The sequence below is a fragment of the Fundulus heteroclitus genome, chromosome 5 (assembly GCF_011125445.2).
Source record: "Fundulus heteroclitus isolate FHET01 chromosome 5, MU-UCD_Fhet_4.1, whole genome shotgun sequence".
In the NCBI taxonomy this organism is placed as follows: Eukaryota; Metazoa; Chordata; class Actinopteri; order Cyprinodontiformes; family Fundulidae; genus Fundulus; species Fundulus heteroclitus.
This window is the reverse complement of record NC_046365.1, coordinates 3,585,417-3,601,818: the sequence shown is the minus strand read 5'-3', so window position 1 is coordinate 3,601,818 and position 16,402 is coordinate 3,585,417.

Sequence of the window (16,402 nt, the reverse complement as noted above, 5' to 3'; positions counted from 1 at the left end):
CTGTAAACCGAGTGCTACCTATCTTTTTGACTTGAACATCAATTAACTTGAACATTTAAATTTTTGTTAATGACTATTTGCAAATTTTTTAACTTCTTGGCGAGTTTCTGTCTCATACATCCATGCAATTGCACAGTAATTTACAGTAATATACATAATACTGTAACGTGAAAGCTATCTGTTATTCTTTACTGGAACATTTAAATCTTATCAGATATTAAGAACTATTTGCACACTTTTAGCTTCGAAGGAGGTGTTGCCAGTGCTTTCACCTGGAACATTATGTCTTCATTTGTGTCTATGTTGTGTGGGAATAACGACTATTAGCATCTCCCAGCCAAGTGTGGAAACAATGAAGAAAGGTTCAAGATCCAGTATAAAAAAACACAAAAAACATATCATTCCAAGAAGGAAAAGACTGGAATTGCACTGGGAATACAATATGAAGGTTGGTGTTCACTGAAGCGGAAGCTAAAGCTGCCGCGGCTCAGATGTTGATTAACATGAGTAAATGTTCTTATTAATACTGTAATAATACAAATAGCAATGATCTTCTTAGCCTCTACAGTCTTAAGTACAAACAACATTATAAGTAGATCAATTGATGGACTGATCGGTTCTTACCTTCATACTGTGTCCCCGTTTCTGTTAATGAATGGGAATTTTCTTTCTGTCATGGTTTAGTTTTGATTCAGCTTTTGTTGCCATTGGTTTTCGGTTTTTCCACCTTGTTTTAGTTTTAGTTAGGGTTTGACTTTATTTGTTTTTAGTTTCTCCTTCCCCTCACTTCAGCCTTCCCTTCCACTGCAGTTAGTCACACCTGCCAGCCACTAATTAGCCAGACTCACTTCACCTGCCAGCCTCCCTACTTAAGCCTCACTCTGCCTGTCACTCCTTTGCAGGTCCGTCATCGTTCTACGCCCTCTCCATGCCAGTCCTCGTTTTTTGCTTTGGAAGATTTGATTTGCTTTCTCATTTAAGGTCAGTTCTGCCAGTCTCTCTGAAAGACTTTGTTTATGTTGCTAGTTCTTGGTGAAGCTCTGCCTTTTGTCCTGGTGTCTCCTGAGAACTGCTAACCTGACTAGTCACTCTGAGAAAGCTCTGCCCAGTGCCAAGCCTCCCAGCTTCGTTTGGACTCTCTCTCTCTCCAGGCTGTCAGCTCCTGCCTTCATCTACACCCCTGTACCTGTGTATTCCTGGATTACTGGTTACATCACCCACCATCCCATCAAACCTGTCAATAAAACTCCTCAACTTTAGTCCTGTGTGTGTGGTTCTGGGTTCATCAAAGACAAATCCTGACACTTTCTCCTTGATGTTCTGATATGAAGCTCTAAGACAGGGGTTACCAACCTTTTTGAAACTCAGAGCTACCAATACTGACCTTTGAACTAGAAGAGTCAGAGTTCACCTCAACTTTACGTAAAAGAAACACATTTTTCATGCTTTGTTGTCATTTTTAAATCTACCTAAATACAAATGTGAATAAGCAGGATAATTAACGGAATAAAATAAAGTTTTAGATGCAGCTCACTAGTGGATTGTGCTTTCTTTGGAACAGGCTCGTAGGGCACCATGTTGGTGATCCCTGCGCTAACAGTTGCTTTAGATCAGTTTATTTAATCAGTAATGATTGGTCTTCGATCATGCTGAGCTGCCACTTTACCGCGAGGCATAGCAGAGGGGTTAGGCTTGGTCAGGGATCATTTGATAGTCATTTTGTAGTCGCCATCTGGCTTTCTGATCGTTCTGCGGTATTGCCGGTAGATGGTGCCACACTTGTTTATATCTGCCCATCACGCCCGCTGCTGGGGTTCTATTTAGGCTCAAAACGGACAATCAAAACACTTTCAGGATGGACACTTGGTGTATATAACCTTATTTCCTTTTTTTTTTTTTTTTGGTCATATAATGTGGCTATGTGCCTTTAAAGAGTATCATGAGTACCAAGTAATACAGAAGACAGGTAAGGGAGAAAATTGTGGAGAACCTTAAAATTGTGGAGAACCTTAAAGCAGGGTTAGGTTAGAACGTAATATACCAAGCTTTGAACATCACAGATCGTGATCAGGTGTGGCACAGCCGCAACTGTTTGTCTAGCTAGGCAAAGCAAGGAGAGCACTATGCAGACAAGAGGCCAATGGGTCCATGATAACTATGGAGGAGCTGCAGAGATCCACTGCTCTCTGCAGCTCTGGGACAATTTACTGAGAGGACAAATATTGTGCCCTCTACAAATCTGACCTTTCAAGAAGAGTTCCTGGAACGAAGTGTCATCTCATGTCAAGTGTCGGCTCATTATTTTTGGTTGTGTTATCACCACTCCAAGCTTTAATCCAGAATGGGAGGGCTGTGCTATGCTCAGACAATCAGAAAACCTGATATCCAAGTAGGACACAGTTGAAAAGGTTTACTAAATAAATAAACCTCACCTTGGTGCAAGCAGGCAAGAACTCTACTGAAGTCTGTGGCTTGTGCTAACAGGACATCACGTAATTCCTGTGGGTGTGCTACTGGCTCTACTTAGCAGAGTGTTTCTCTTTGCTGCGCCAGAGCTGTAATAGCCAAAGTAGTACTTGTGCTTTATCAATTTGTTTGTTTTGTTCAGAGGACAGGCCTTAATCAGTACCATCTGAGAAGAAGCTGTCAAAGAACTAAAAACAGCAAAAATAAAATACTTCTATGTATTTCTCTCTCAGAATAAGTATTTCTTTCAAAGTATTCCCAACAAATAAGCACTTTAAATGCATGCCTGTATACATGATACATCATCGTTCTTCCTCCAGAACTCACTGGTATCTCTTACTAACACAATCACACTCATAAGTTCTCAACACTTTCCGATTGGTCTATGTCCACAGTTCTGCCAATCAAATGTAATCCCCAAAACTACCTACAACTACTCTGCATCCAGGAAATATTAGATAGGTAGGAATAAACATCCCCCCAGGCTTTCAGAACTAACAAAGCTAAATTCAGCTTCTAAAGTCAACAGAAGACGATGTTACACAGTGGAAGTCCTTGGCCAAGTCACTTATAGTAGCTACCATAAAAATATTGGTCCTTCCCAAAGTAATTTACCAGTTTTCAAGTAACCCCACTTATAATACAGTCACTGTGTCACCCTGTAGTTTTCTCCATTAGAAACACGTTTGTTCCATATTCTTGTTTCTGGTGTTGTTACCATCTTAGTTTTGTTCCTTTGCAGATTTTTGTGTTCTTCTTTTCCTAGTTTCCCCATCATGGCCGTAGGAAGATCTTCTGTAGCAGCTGGTTGTGCGGTTTTCTAATATTTGTTTAGATGTTTTCTTTATGTCTCTGTCCTTTGTCGTCTTCTCTTACACTGTCATTGTTATCTCTCTTCCCCTCTCCCACTGTCATGCTTGGTATCGGTTTGTACATAATACCTTAACAGCAATAAATAAATCATCAAGGGTTGGGTGTCATCAGGATTTATAGGTATAAAGCCTCCCTCGGTAAAGCATAAATGTTTGGCATAACTACAGCAGCTGAGCACCGTTGTGTTTGCCATGAAGCTGGACAAGAAAAAGGCAGACAGGCAGGCGGATAGATTATTTGGTAAATAATAAAAAGCAATTACAGAATCAGAAGAGTTGTGTTTAACGTTTCTTTTCAAGCTTTAAAACCAACTCCTGTTACTGCGGTTTTGAGATTATGAAAAAGTGCGACCTTGTACTAAAGAGCTTTAATGGCTCCCATTGTGCGCTCCAACTCCAAGCATGACAGAAATTTGCCCTCAAGAAACGTAAAAGTAGAAACATCGGATATAAAATATTCTGCTCATTCCGACCTTTACTCTTCAGACATGAGCGCACATTCATCTGCTCTCCGTCTGCTTTTCATATACAGACTGACTCCTGTGAAAATGTCAGGGGCTCCATCAGAAGCATCTCCCGCTGCGGCGTGTGGTGGCTGGGCTCAGCAAGGCTCCCCATTACTGATTAATGGAACCACATCAGCTTATTCAATTAAGACTCAGCAGCAGCCCCATACCGTTTTCTCCCCAGGCCTGTCTGAGCTGCGTTTAGTGGTTTAAAAGAAGCACCAGCACAGGAACTAAGGTGCACTGGAGGGTGGCCCACCATAAGTCACATTTCTTAACCTACTTTACAAAAGTCCCTTCTATTAAATACTTGCTCTATACTACTTTGATTTGTTTTTGTGTTGGAAAGTAGCTACAGAAATGGTTTATTTTGTATATGAAGAACAATTATAGAAATGATGCTTTAGCAGCAGGTCTAGGAGTATTTACTCTTATATTTAGTTAAAAGGACATTATCAGTTATCGTTTCTATCTTGTGTCAGGGCATGTGTAAATGTTATCAAGTAGTGTAGAAGGACACAACAACAGAAGTCCATACATTGGCGAAAGCTGCGTCAAAGTCTAAAGACAAGATAGGAAAGTATAATACCTGCATAGGCAACATATCGTAGACCAAAGAGGGACAAAAGAGACAAAAGTTGGATGACTCCTTATATTAACAGTTCATTGCTGACCAATGAACCGTGTAGACTCTGCCTTATACAGGCTGATTGGGTGGTATTAGGATATCAGGGTATAAACACATTCAAAAAGAGTTAACATAATGGACTGTATACTGTCTATATAAACATCTGCAAATTTAATGTTGGTCATACAAAAATGAGTTCCTATTTCCTTTTTTTTTTTTTTTTTTTGTGGGCAGAGTTCACTTACTGTTAGTTCATGTTTTTTACCTTATGTCTTTGCTTTCAACCTCCATGCTTCACCTCAGAATACTTATGTGAAACATGCATAAAAAAGGTGGTTCACAGACAGATGTTATAATATTTATGGGGAAAAAAACTGCCTGAAGTCTACAGCACCATGAAAGGATGTTAATTGGAAGTACTTTAATGTGCTAAAAATGATGTGATAAACAACAGCAGCAGCCACAGCTCCCAGTTAATCTTAGTCAAATTGTTTGTTACATAAAATAATACATTTCCATCCTCATTAACACGCGCACACACCCAGAGCTGTTACTCTGACAAACAGTGGCCACCTGGGGCAACAGAGTCATTACTGCCTACAATATGTAATCTAGACAATCTATAGAAAACAGAACTGCATTCAGCTAGGATTCAGTAATTTGCCATTTTATCATAAAAAAGTTAATGTTAAATGATTAGGTGATACTTTTTGTAGTTTTACTTGTTGAAAAAACTAAACAAACATGTCAGTAACAACAGACAGTCTTAAATCGGAGGCAACCAGATCTTGTCCCCAGCGCCCCAACTGCAGGTTGCTCAAGTGTGAGCCACCAGAACTGACAAATAATCCTGGATAGGTGTCGAAACATTTTCAGAAAACCCTAGAGAAGGTCCGGTTGCCTGATTTCAGCCTATTTGCTATTTGCTATTTGCCATTCATAAACAGAAACAGAGTAGACATGTCAGAAGGTATGTACGCAAGTTCTCAATTACAGTTTTTAATAAGAAAATAGGAAATACAAAACTAAAAAATATTAGAGTTGACATCATTAATTAAAGGTGAAAAAGACCGACATTTGTCTGTTTCTTTAAATTCTGAAATTTTTTTTAGATGTCTTTGAGAGGAAAAGCTGTGATGTATTTACATGGCGTTCTACAGACTATAATTCTATTGGTTATACATCCCATACTTACAGTACATATCTCTGTGCTTTCTCTTTCGTTTCCTAACTCTATATTCTGAGATGTTGCTGCGGTGGTTGAGTGGTGTTAGGGAAGGCTTTTACTTGATGCCAATAATCTTGACCATATGATAAACTTACATTTGTGTCACAAAGCTGAAAGTGAAAGCGGTGCATGTTGGGCTGCAGCTTGAGTCAAACCAGACTGCATCCAGACACATTTAATCAGAACTCAGTAGAACCTTTTTTCTCCCAAAAATTGATGGAAACCTGTTCTACTGATATCCTGTCCTCCTTCCTCTGTTACAGAAACTCCTCCTAGGTCACCTTGGAAGTTTTACCTTTTTTTAAAAGCTGTCTGAAAAATTCAGTTTGCCTCTGGCACTTCCATCCCTCTTCCCCAGTTTCTTTTTGTCTCCCCTCTTCACTGCCAACCTATTTCCCAATCTTCTCTTCTCCTCCCATATTTTTCCCCTGTTCTTCACCTAATTTCCTTAATTTTCCCCTCCACCCCCTGTCCTTTTTGTCCTCGCGTTTCCTCTTTTTTTCCTGTAGCATTAACAGTATCTTAAAAGTATTTTAAAGGCACAGTAGCCTGGAGTCTGTGTGTGTGTGTGTGTGTGTGTGTGTGTGTGTGTGTGTGTGTGTGTGTGTGTGTGTGTGTGTGTGTGTGTGTTTAAACCACTGGCCTCTGGAGGTTCTACAGTAGATCCAATGAGCACCTAGAGACCACTAAATATAATCATAATAATAAAATGGCATCTACTCTACAGCAAGAGGATTGGTACAGGACAGAAAAGGACAAGAGGACTGTGTGTGTGTGTGTGTGTGTGTGTGTGTGTGTGTGTGTGTGTGTGTGTGTGTGTGTGTGTGTGTGTGTGTGTGCGCGTGCGTGTGTGTGTGCGTGCGCGTGTGCGAGTGTGAATGGGGGAGTTGGAAGGAAGGTGATGAGAAAGAAGCTTGTGGAGACAAAGAAGAGAGAAAAAAAGGAGGTGGATAAAAGAAGCAAAGAAACAGTCGAAACAGAATAGATAGTTGAAGAGTTTGTTATTTAGCAAGCAGAAAAAAAGGAATGTTGAAAAGTGAAGGATGACCAGGGACTGCATGTGAACAAAAAATAATAAAATGGAAAAAAACAGTCTAGAGAATAATAAAGAGAAAGCTAAGAAAAATAAGCTTTTCATTAATATAAAGAGATCAGAGATAATAAATAAATACGCGGATTAAAGAGACTATCACATATAAAGGGTTAAATAAATACAGGAAAATGTCTGAGCCAAATTAACAACAGCTACAGTTTTGGAAGAAAGGTGAAATATGTGTTGATCAAAGGATGAGAACAAACATGTTTTCCAAAGCTGAAGCGATTGGAATCATGATCCAATTCCAGGAGTGGATTTCTTTACATATAAAATGCTTTTATTAAAATAATAAAAAAGAAAGAATCAATGAAGACAATAAGTGTGCAAAAACGTGAGCTGGAGAAATTAAATTGGATCAGTCTGGAGAAGAGAAGATTATTTAACAGGTTTGGTGATGAACGGGGAGACAGGTTGTAGAGAAGTGGTCAGTGAAAGGAAAAAATAAAGTGCAGAGCAGGAAATCAAAACTGGTCACAAGTGGATGGAAAGTGGAGAGAAAATCCAAAAGAGGAGAGGAAGCTGCAGAAGAGAGGCAAGGAAAGGAAGTTGAAATTAGAGGAGATGAAGAAACAAAAGGGGCAATATGAGGGCAGGAAACAAAAAAGAAGTGGAAAGAAAATGAGACAGAAGTAAACAGAAGGCAGAAAGTAAACCACAGGAGAGGGGGAAGGGTACAAAATATAGAGATGAGATGAGCGTAGGAGGTAATAACAGGAGAAAAGGCAAAGATAGACGAGTGGAAACAAGAGATCAAGTGAAATTGTGTAGGGCCAGAAGGACATGGATGGAATGGAGATAAAAAAATATTAAAGAAAGACTAAAGTCAAGCATAAAATAAAGAGGAAAAGAAGATAAAACATGCATGTGTGAGGGTGGGATAACAAGTAATAAGGAAACAACAGGTGACAGATTGGAAAAGGCTGAAAACTGAAAGGAAAATGCAAAAGAAATTGATGTTAGCATGCGAAAATCAAAGGAAATAGACTAAAGATAGAAGATATAATCCAAGATTTATATCCAAGAGAGGATAGAAGAGGAGCTATAACAAGATTAAAAAATACAAAATCAAGGAAGAGAAACAAGGATATATTAGGAGAGAGGTGAGGATGGTGGGAGGCTAGGATGAATCATATGTGATCTGGACTCTGCAGCCCACAAGGGCCCTTAGTTTGGAAATTAAGTACAAGCTTCAAACCTTTTGGCCTCTATTTGTTTTGACATTTATTACATTTTGATTCTATGATCAGAAATAGGGATGTTAAGTATTAGACCACAACATCCAGAAGTATCTGAATGGGGTCCTGATCTGTGCGTTTCTAAATGATGATATTATTATTATATTGAAGAAGCCCAGGGATAAAGACCCGTGTTTGTTTTATTCTTTTCTTCCCAACAAGCCCTACAGGTCCATTTTTGCAGTCTTTTTTTAACAACGGCAGCCTATTTGGTGTGCATTACTCACAAAACTGCAGTACATGAAGCATTTGTTACTTTGTTGATTTTCTCTAGCAGTCTAAGTTTTCTTAATCATTTATAAGGCAAGGCAAGGCAAGGCAAGGCAAGGCAAGGCAAGGCAAGGCAAGGCAAGGCAAATTTATTTATATAGCACAATTCAGTACAAAGACAATGCAAAGTGCTTTACATGATTAAAATATAGCAAAATAAAACAGAATAAGAGCAAGTAGGAATAAAATATAGAAAGAAAATAGAACAAAAAAGTGGTGATTCTGTTAACTAGGACAGTTGAAGGCAATTTTAAACAAATGTGTTTTTAATCTTGATTTAAAAGAACTCAGGCTTTCCGCACTTTTACAGTTTTCTGGAAGTTTGTTCCAGATAATTGGAGCATAGGAACTAAATGCTGCTTCTCCGTGTTTAGTTCTGGTTCTAGGTATGCAGAGTAGGCTGGAGCCAGAAGACCTTAATGGTCTGGATGGTTTATACGCTGATAACAAGTCTGTGATGTATTTAGGAGCTAAGCCATTTAAGGATTTATAGACTAACAGAAGTATTTTAAAGTCTATTCTCTGAGATACAGGGAGCCAGTGTAAGGACTTTAGAACTGGGGTTATGTGCTCTACTTTCTTAGTCTTAGTGAGGACGCGGGCAGCAGCGTTCTGGATCAGCTGCAGCTGTCTGATCCACTTTTTAGGCAGACCTGTAAAAACACCGTTGCAGTAATCAATTCGACTAAAAATAAACGCATGGATTAGTTTTTCTAGATCCTGCTGAGACATCAGTCCTTTAATCCTAGAAATGTTCTTCAAGTGATAGAAAGCCGACCTTGTAACTGTCTTTAGATGCTTTTGAAGGTTCAGGTCTGAGTCCATCACTACTCCCAGATTTCGGGCCTGATTAGTGGTTTTTAGCTGAAGCGACTGAAGCTGTGTGCTAACTTTTGATCTTTCCTCTATTGGTCCAAATATTATTACTTCAGTTTTGTTTTTATTCAATTGGAGAAAATTTTGGCACATCCACGTATTGATTATAGAGATATTCACAGTAAGACTGAGACTGTATTGGCAGCTACAGCTTCCTGACTCTGATATGTGAATCACCTGCTTGGTGCTTGTGCTCACGTCACCTCACATAGTAGGTTTCCACCCAGTTGTTTTTTTTTTTGAAAACGCTGAAAAGACATTGCTTTGGGTAGGTTATTAAAATTTGGGCTGCTTTTCAAATCCTTTGATGGGTTTTTAGGATGTATTCATAGGACGATTCTATTAATATAGTTGTCATTGAGTGGCAGAAAGTTTAAAAAAACGTGCACATTTTGATAAAATTTCCTTGCACGCATTATATTAGTTATTTATTATTTATTTTGAAGTGTATAGAATCTATTGAACCAGGCATGATCAATGATTAATAGTCATTGGTTAATCAAGTGTCACCATAAAATGGTATCAGTCAAAGTCAACTGTAAACCCCCCAAATGGGGTTGAGACGCAACTCAGCAACTTAAATTTATGTCATGGCTTTGTGTAAAAGAGAAACATTAGATTATGTCATAGTTTGAGTTCTGTTTTTAGTTTAGGTACCGTTGGTGTTTGACATCTGTCATTGTTTTAAAGGCATACTATGCAACATTTTTCAGTTAATTTAATATGTTCCATACCGTTTTGGATGATTAAATGAGTCATTTCAGGTTGAACTAAGGTTTTCTCGACCGCCCTGGTGGTCTGTGGGGGAAATACCGCACTTGCAATTGCAGGAGCAGTCGGCCCGCACTCACAGGCTCAGTAGTCTCGTGTGCATCGCAAGAGTCGGTCTTGCTTTACGGCGAGAACTGCTACACGCCCGCAGTGAAAGGTGTGCTCGTTGGTAGCGCAGTGACGATATTTGTGCAGTTATCATGGCGGAACCAGCGAGAAAACAGTGAAAGCCCATGTTGGAGCAGGCAAGAAAGAGGAAAAGGGCTCTGGACAGAGAGAAGAGTCGTACACGGGTGAACATCGGGCAAGCTTTTTCAGAATGGTGAGAACTAAAAGAAAAAGAAGGCTGCAAGGCTGATGCGGACCTCGCGTTTCTGCTGATGCGATCGTAAGTAACATTGTAGGGTTTCCCTCACGCTACCGCCTCGCCGACATTCCAAAAAAAATAATAATAAAAAAATAAAACTAACTCGATATGCGCGCCGCTCCGCTCAGCCGGTCAGCGGTGCAAAGTTTGTCTCCCCCCCCGCTCCGCTCAGCCGGTCAGCGGTGCAAAGTTTGTCTCCCCCCCGCTCCGCTCCGCTCAGCCAGTCGTCCCAAATTCCTAGGGGAAACACTGCATTGGAATGGTTTCTCTCTCTCTGTGTGCATGTTCATACTTTCACTGTGTTAGTCATTGTTTGTACTGCCGTTTTTTCGACTTTTGTATTCGTTGTGTTCGCCTGTCTGCTAAGCTCAAAACAACCGCGCCTGGCTTGACGGACAAACCAGGAGAACAGCTGAGCATATTTACGACAGTGCACTTTTACTTTCACCCTCTGGGGGGAGCCTCGCTGGAAAATCAACCCCGGTTGCATAGTATACCTTTAAGTATTATTTCTGTGCAGTTCATTTGTTTTCTCAGCTCTGTTGGGATCTCGATACTGATGTTGGCTCTGATTACTTACTCCACACACCTGCTCATCTCCACCCCTGCTGCAATTAGTTCTTACATGCTTCACCTGTATCTACCACTACTTAACCAGCTCCCAGACCCAACATCAGTGCCAGATCCTCTCATGGGCTTACTTGGTGAGTTGTATCCAGTGGGTTTTTTTCCTATCTGTTGATCCTGACCTTATTTGCTTTGTGGATTCTGAGCCAGCTGACTCTTTACCTGTTTTACCCTGCGTGTTGGATTGCCTGCTTGTTTTTGTCTTGACCGGACCAGTGTTTTGGATTTTCTGAGTTTTTGCCTTTCCAGGACCTGTGTTTTTGGATTCCCTGAGTTTTTCTTTGTTCCTGCCTGTTTTTGGGTTCAGCTCTCTCATGTACTGACTGGAACTGTTTATTGAGGCTGTCTGTCCCTTTTTCTGCCAGTCTGAGGTTAATAAATCCTCCTTTCATCCACTCCTGTTGTCGGTCTGAATTCTGGGTCCATCTGTCCCCGTTCATTACAGTAGGATCTGGCCATAACATGGACCCATCGACCGACAAGCAGTTGAGTTTGCCAGCCCGAGCCAACAGTGACTGGAGCCCGCTTCCCGCTCGGAACGTTTGCTCTGGGAGACTGGTTTTGCTTGACACACAAACCCCTTCTCCCGTTCAGAAAGATAAGGCTCATTTACCCAGAGACTCCGCTGTCAGTTCCACCCAAAGGTTCGTCCCAGACCCGAGACTGTATTTGGAGGTTGAGGCAGATGTTATTGCAGATATCCGCCCTGATCTTTTTCTTAATCCTGACTTGTTTCCTGATTACGTGGAGGAGGCGTGCCCTGCAGCGCAAGTTTTTGCCGACTCATCTCCGCAAACAGATAAAGTCCCAGTGTCCTCCCGGTCAGGTCAGCACCGGAGACTTCGCCGCCCCCCTCCACGCCCTCACGTCTGTCAAGATACCCTTCACCTGGAACCCGCAAGCTGATTCAGCATTCACTGACCTATGAGGAAGTTTCTCTACTAGCCCGTGAGGTGGGGACTCAGGTTGAGTTCTCACGATCTTGTGAGGTGGAGACCCAGGTGGAGTTGCCACGGGTCTGTGAAGTGGGAACCCAGGCGGAGTTTCCGCGGGCCTGTGAGGTGGGGACTCAGGTGGAGTTCTCATGGTCCTGTGAGGCGGAGACCCAGGTGGAACCCCCACGGTCCTGTGAGGTGGAGACTCAAGCGTGGGTACCTTCGGTCTGTGAAGTAGGGTCCCAGGTGGGTTCTCCGCTTGATTCGGGACACGTTTGTCCGGAGTAGTCCTCCTATGGATGACCAACGTCAGGGATATCGACGTAGAGGCAGAGGTTTGGGTCCTCGTTGAGGGGCTAAACAGAAGAAAACCAAGAGGAACATTAAGGCCCCTAAGCTCCTACTTAAGCCTCAGTTTCCAGTTATCTTGAGTGACAGTTGGCTTTATGAGGTTTTTTACTGGCTGTCATTGCCCGATCCTCTCAGGAGTCTGATTATGAGGCTTATGGTGTCAAAGGGTTTGGGAGGGACCGCTCCCGTTAGCCAGGCGCCTCCCAAGGCTGTTAGTCAGGCATCTCCTCCCGAGCTCTGTAGCCTGGTCCCGCCTGTGTCCAGTCGTACGGCGCCTCCTGTAACCTGTAGTTCGGCGCCTTCTGAAACCTGTAGTTTGATTCTTTCTGAAGCCTGTAGCCCGGCGCCTCCTGTAGCCCGGCGCCTCCAGTAGCCTATAGCCCGGCGCCTCCAGTAGCCTGTAGCCCGGCGCCTCCAGTAGCCTGTAGCCAGGTTCCCCCTCTAGTTGCCTGTAGCCAGGTTCCCTCTCTAGTTGCCTGTAGCCAGGTTCCCCCTCTAGTCGCCTTTAGCCAGGCTCCCCTAGTTAGCAATCCGGTGCCTCCCCTAGTCAGTAGCCAGGCGCCGCCTCCTTTAGCCTGTAGCCCGGCGCCGAGGGTCCTCGCCAGCCGCCCGCCGTCGAGGGTCCTCGCCAGCCGCCCGCCGCTGAGGGTCCTCGCCAGCCGTCCGCCTACAAGGGTTCTGCGCAGCCGCCTGCTTCTGAGGGCCCTGCTCCGCCAACGTCCTCCAAGAGTCCTGCTTCGCTATCAGCCTCCTGAAGTTCTGCTCCCTCATCCGCCTCTGAAGGTCTTCGTCGGCCGTCCGCCTCCGAGGGCCCTATTCCGTCGGCGGCCTCTGAGGTTCCTGTTTCGCCGTCGGCCTCCTGAGGCTCTGTCCTGCCGTCATCCTTCGGGACGTCTCCCGGATTACCGGACACGCCGGGGCCGTTTTGCGGGACGCCCGACTGAGAACCTGACCCGTCGGGGCCGTCCTCCTGGACGCCCACCTGAGAACCTGACCCGTCGGGGCCGTCCTCCGGGACGCCCACCGGACTGCCTGTGATGTTGCGATCTGTACCTGGGATGTTCCCTTATGTTTAGGTTGTTCTGTTTAGACTTTTGGTTGGACAGTTTTGGACTTTTTCCCTCCGTCCTGGACCCCCATCCACCCACCCTGTTTGGGTTATTTGTTTTTGGACTGGCTATGGACGTCTGGAATCCACCCTTGAGGGGAGGGTTCTGTCATAGTTTGAGTTCTGTTTTTAGTTTAGGTACCGTTGGTGTTTGACATCTGTCATTGTTTTAAGTATTATTTCTGTGCAGTTCATTTGTTTTCTCAGCTCTGTTGGGATCTCGGTACTGATGTTGGCTCTCATTACTTACTCCACACACCTGCTCATCTCCACCCCTGCTGCAATTAGTTCTTACATGCTCCACCTGTATCTACCACTACTTAACCAGCTCCCAGACCCAACATCAGTGCCAGATCCTCTCATGAGCTTACTTGGTGAGTTGTATCCAGTGTTTTTTTTCCTATCTGTTGATCCTGACCTTATTTGCTTTGTGGATTCTGAGCCAGCTGACTCTTTACCTGTTTTACCCTGCTTGTTGGATTGCCTGCTTGTTTTTGTCTTGACCGGACCAGTGTTTTGGATTTTCTGAGTTTTTGCCTTTCCAGGACCTGTGTTTTTGGATTCCCTGAGTTTTTCTTTGTTCCTGCCTGTTTTTGGGTTCAGCTCTCTCATGTACTGACTGGAACTGTTTATTGAGGCTGTCTGTCCCTTTTTCTGCCAGTCTGAGGTTAATAAATCCTCCTTTCATCCACTCCTGTTGTCGGTCTGAATTCTGGGTCGATCTGTCCACGTTCATTACAGATTATTGATACTCTTTGAGAAAGAGCGAGAGAAAGACATTTTATATTAAGTTAGATTCACAACTCAAGTTGGTAGGCTATTGATATTTTTTTTCCGGCTGCTGTGATATGATTGGGAAAGAGATGTTTGTGTATAGGTTATTGGGCTACCTGACAAATTTTGAGGGGAACTTGTATGTGTGATGTGTATTTCTTTGCTTTGGTGCATGTTCTTTAATATATAATAGGTCCACACTTTTAACATGAGTTCAAGAGCGCTTGAGATTTGGGCAGGTACTTTTTATGTTGGCGGGTTTTACATTGTGTTTGGGCTGGAGACTGTTAATCACATCTGGCAACCCTGTCCCCAAAGCCTTGGGGAAGAGCTGTGTAGAGAGCAGCTGAAACACTCGTAAGTAAATTTTATGATGTTCAAAGCAAAGCACACTTGTGAAGCAAGACAACAATTTTTGACCCTACATTAACGTTTGAAACACAGTTATAAATTAACTATCAATGACTTGATATTAAAATGGAGATAAAGCATGCTAACATTAGCCTAGCAGCTCAACAACCTGCTCAGCATGTCAACAGGGGGAAAACGCTACTTTATTGAAGACGTGCCTGTGCAAATTCTCAGTTCTCCAGGTCATGGCAACAGGAAATAGACTGAAATTGGAGGCAACTGGAAAACTGAGCGGAAGTCCGGTTGCCTCCCATTTAAGCCTGTTTGCTGTTTATTGAAGACAGCAGATTTATGTGCAGAGCTCTCAGGTCTCATGCAATGATTGTGAGACACTTGCATTTTCTGAAAGCAAAGCCCATACTGAATGAGCATTACGTGTAAAAAAGCTTACAGTATATTATTTTACATAGCGTATGTAAACTTCAGGTTTAAACCATATGTAAATGGTCAACTTGTTAGCAGTCCCACAAACATAAATTAGTCTTAGATTTATCACTCTTAGATATAATAGGTGGTCACCTCAAAATCTCAACTTGATTTTCAACTGAACTCCTTCCATGTTGAGCTATTTGTCATTTTATGAGCAGTTACACATGCTTCCTCTAATTTTTCATCTTTGATAATGGTGTCTTTTTGACAGGGGCGTTAATAAGGGTGAATAACTTGGGCAGAACAGAATGCTTCCTTATGGCCATGGGCCCCGTCCTTCCTCTCTCTCCTTTTTTCCTGCAGTCTCCCTGCTAAAGGTCGCTCCCCGCTGAGCAAGGTGAGGCCTTGGAGCAGAGCTGCTGCTTTTTCTCTCTACTCTCTTCCTCATTGACCTCACATTAAGGCGAGATGGGTTAATTCTGGTCCTGATGCTGGCTTTTGTTCACCTCTGGCTATGCTCTGACAGCCAGTGCAATAATTTCTTCAGTCTATCCGTGTTCGGATGTCCTCGGTGTAGATGATCCAGAATTTGTCCCTAGTCCCTAGCGTAGAGGAATCTGATAACCTGACAAGCAGCTCATCCAGGGACTTGTGAGCTTCTGGAACATGCATTTCTGGAGCAGTCAGGCTTTTTCTGTTGTCTGGGTCTTTGACTTGAGTATTTACAGAGGGGAATGAATCCAGTCTTGACCAATGCTTCACAGAATTTAGAAAGAAAAAAGGCAATCCAATTTTGAACCACAGCGTATCCCCTGTAAGGACCTTTTTCTAGAAAATATTGAACAATTATCAAATTAGAGCTAACTAAGTTTAGATTAGCTTGTGTTTTCATTACTGATTTAGTGTGTAACTCTATGTATTTTTGCCATTGTTGCGCCAGAATATCCCCATTGTGGGACAACAAAGGAATTTCTTATCTTATTGTTTAGTTCAAAATAGATGACATTTTAAATAGTTAAATATTGGTCCTATAAATGTTCCCTGCTGCCCCCATCATTCTCTCACCCTCTTTACTCACTCTCTATTGTAAAAGTTCTACACAGACTGCTGTTGGTCTACCTGCATAAGCAGACAAGGACATATCAGGACCCCTGGAGGTTGCTTATCACCGGGGAGTTGAAGATGCTATCATACACCTGCTTCAACAAACCCACGGTCATTTAGACAAGGCACTGTGAGGATCATGTTTTTTGATTTCTCCAGTACATTTAACATAATTCAGCTTGATTAGCTTTGTCAGAAAATCTAGATGACTCAGGTGGAAGCCTCAAAAGTCACCTGGATCAGAGGCTATATCTTACTAGCAGACCACAGTTTGTGAGACTGAAGGGTTGTGTGTCTAACCATGTAGTCAGCAGCACAGGAACACCACAGGGGACTGTACTGTCTCCGTTTCTTTTCACTCTTTACACCTCAGACTTCCAATACAAGAAGAGTTCGTGTCATCTGCAG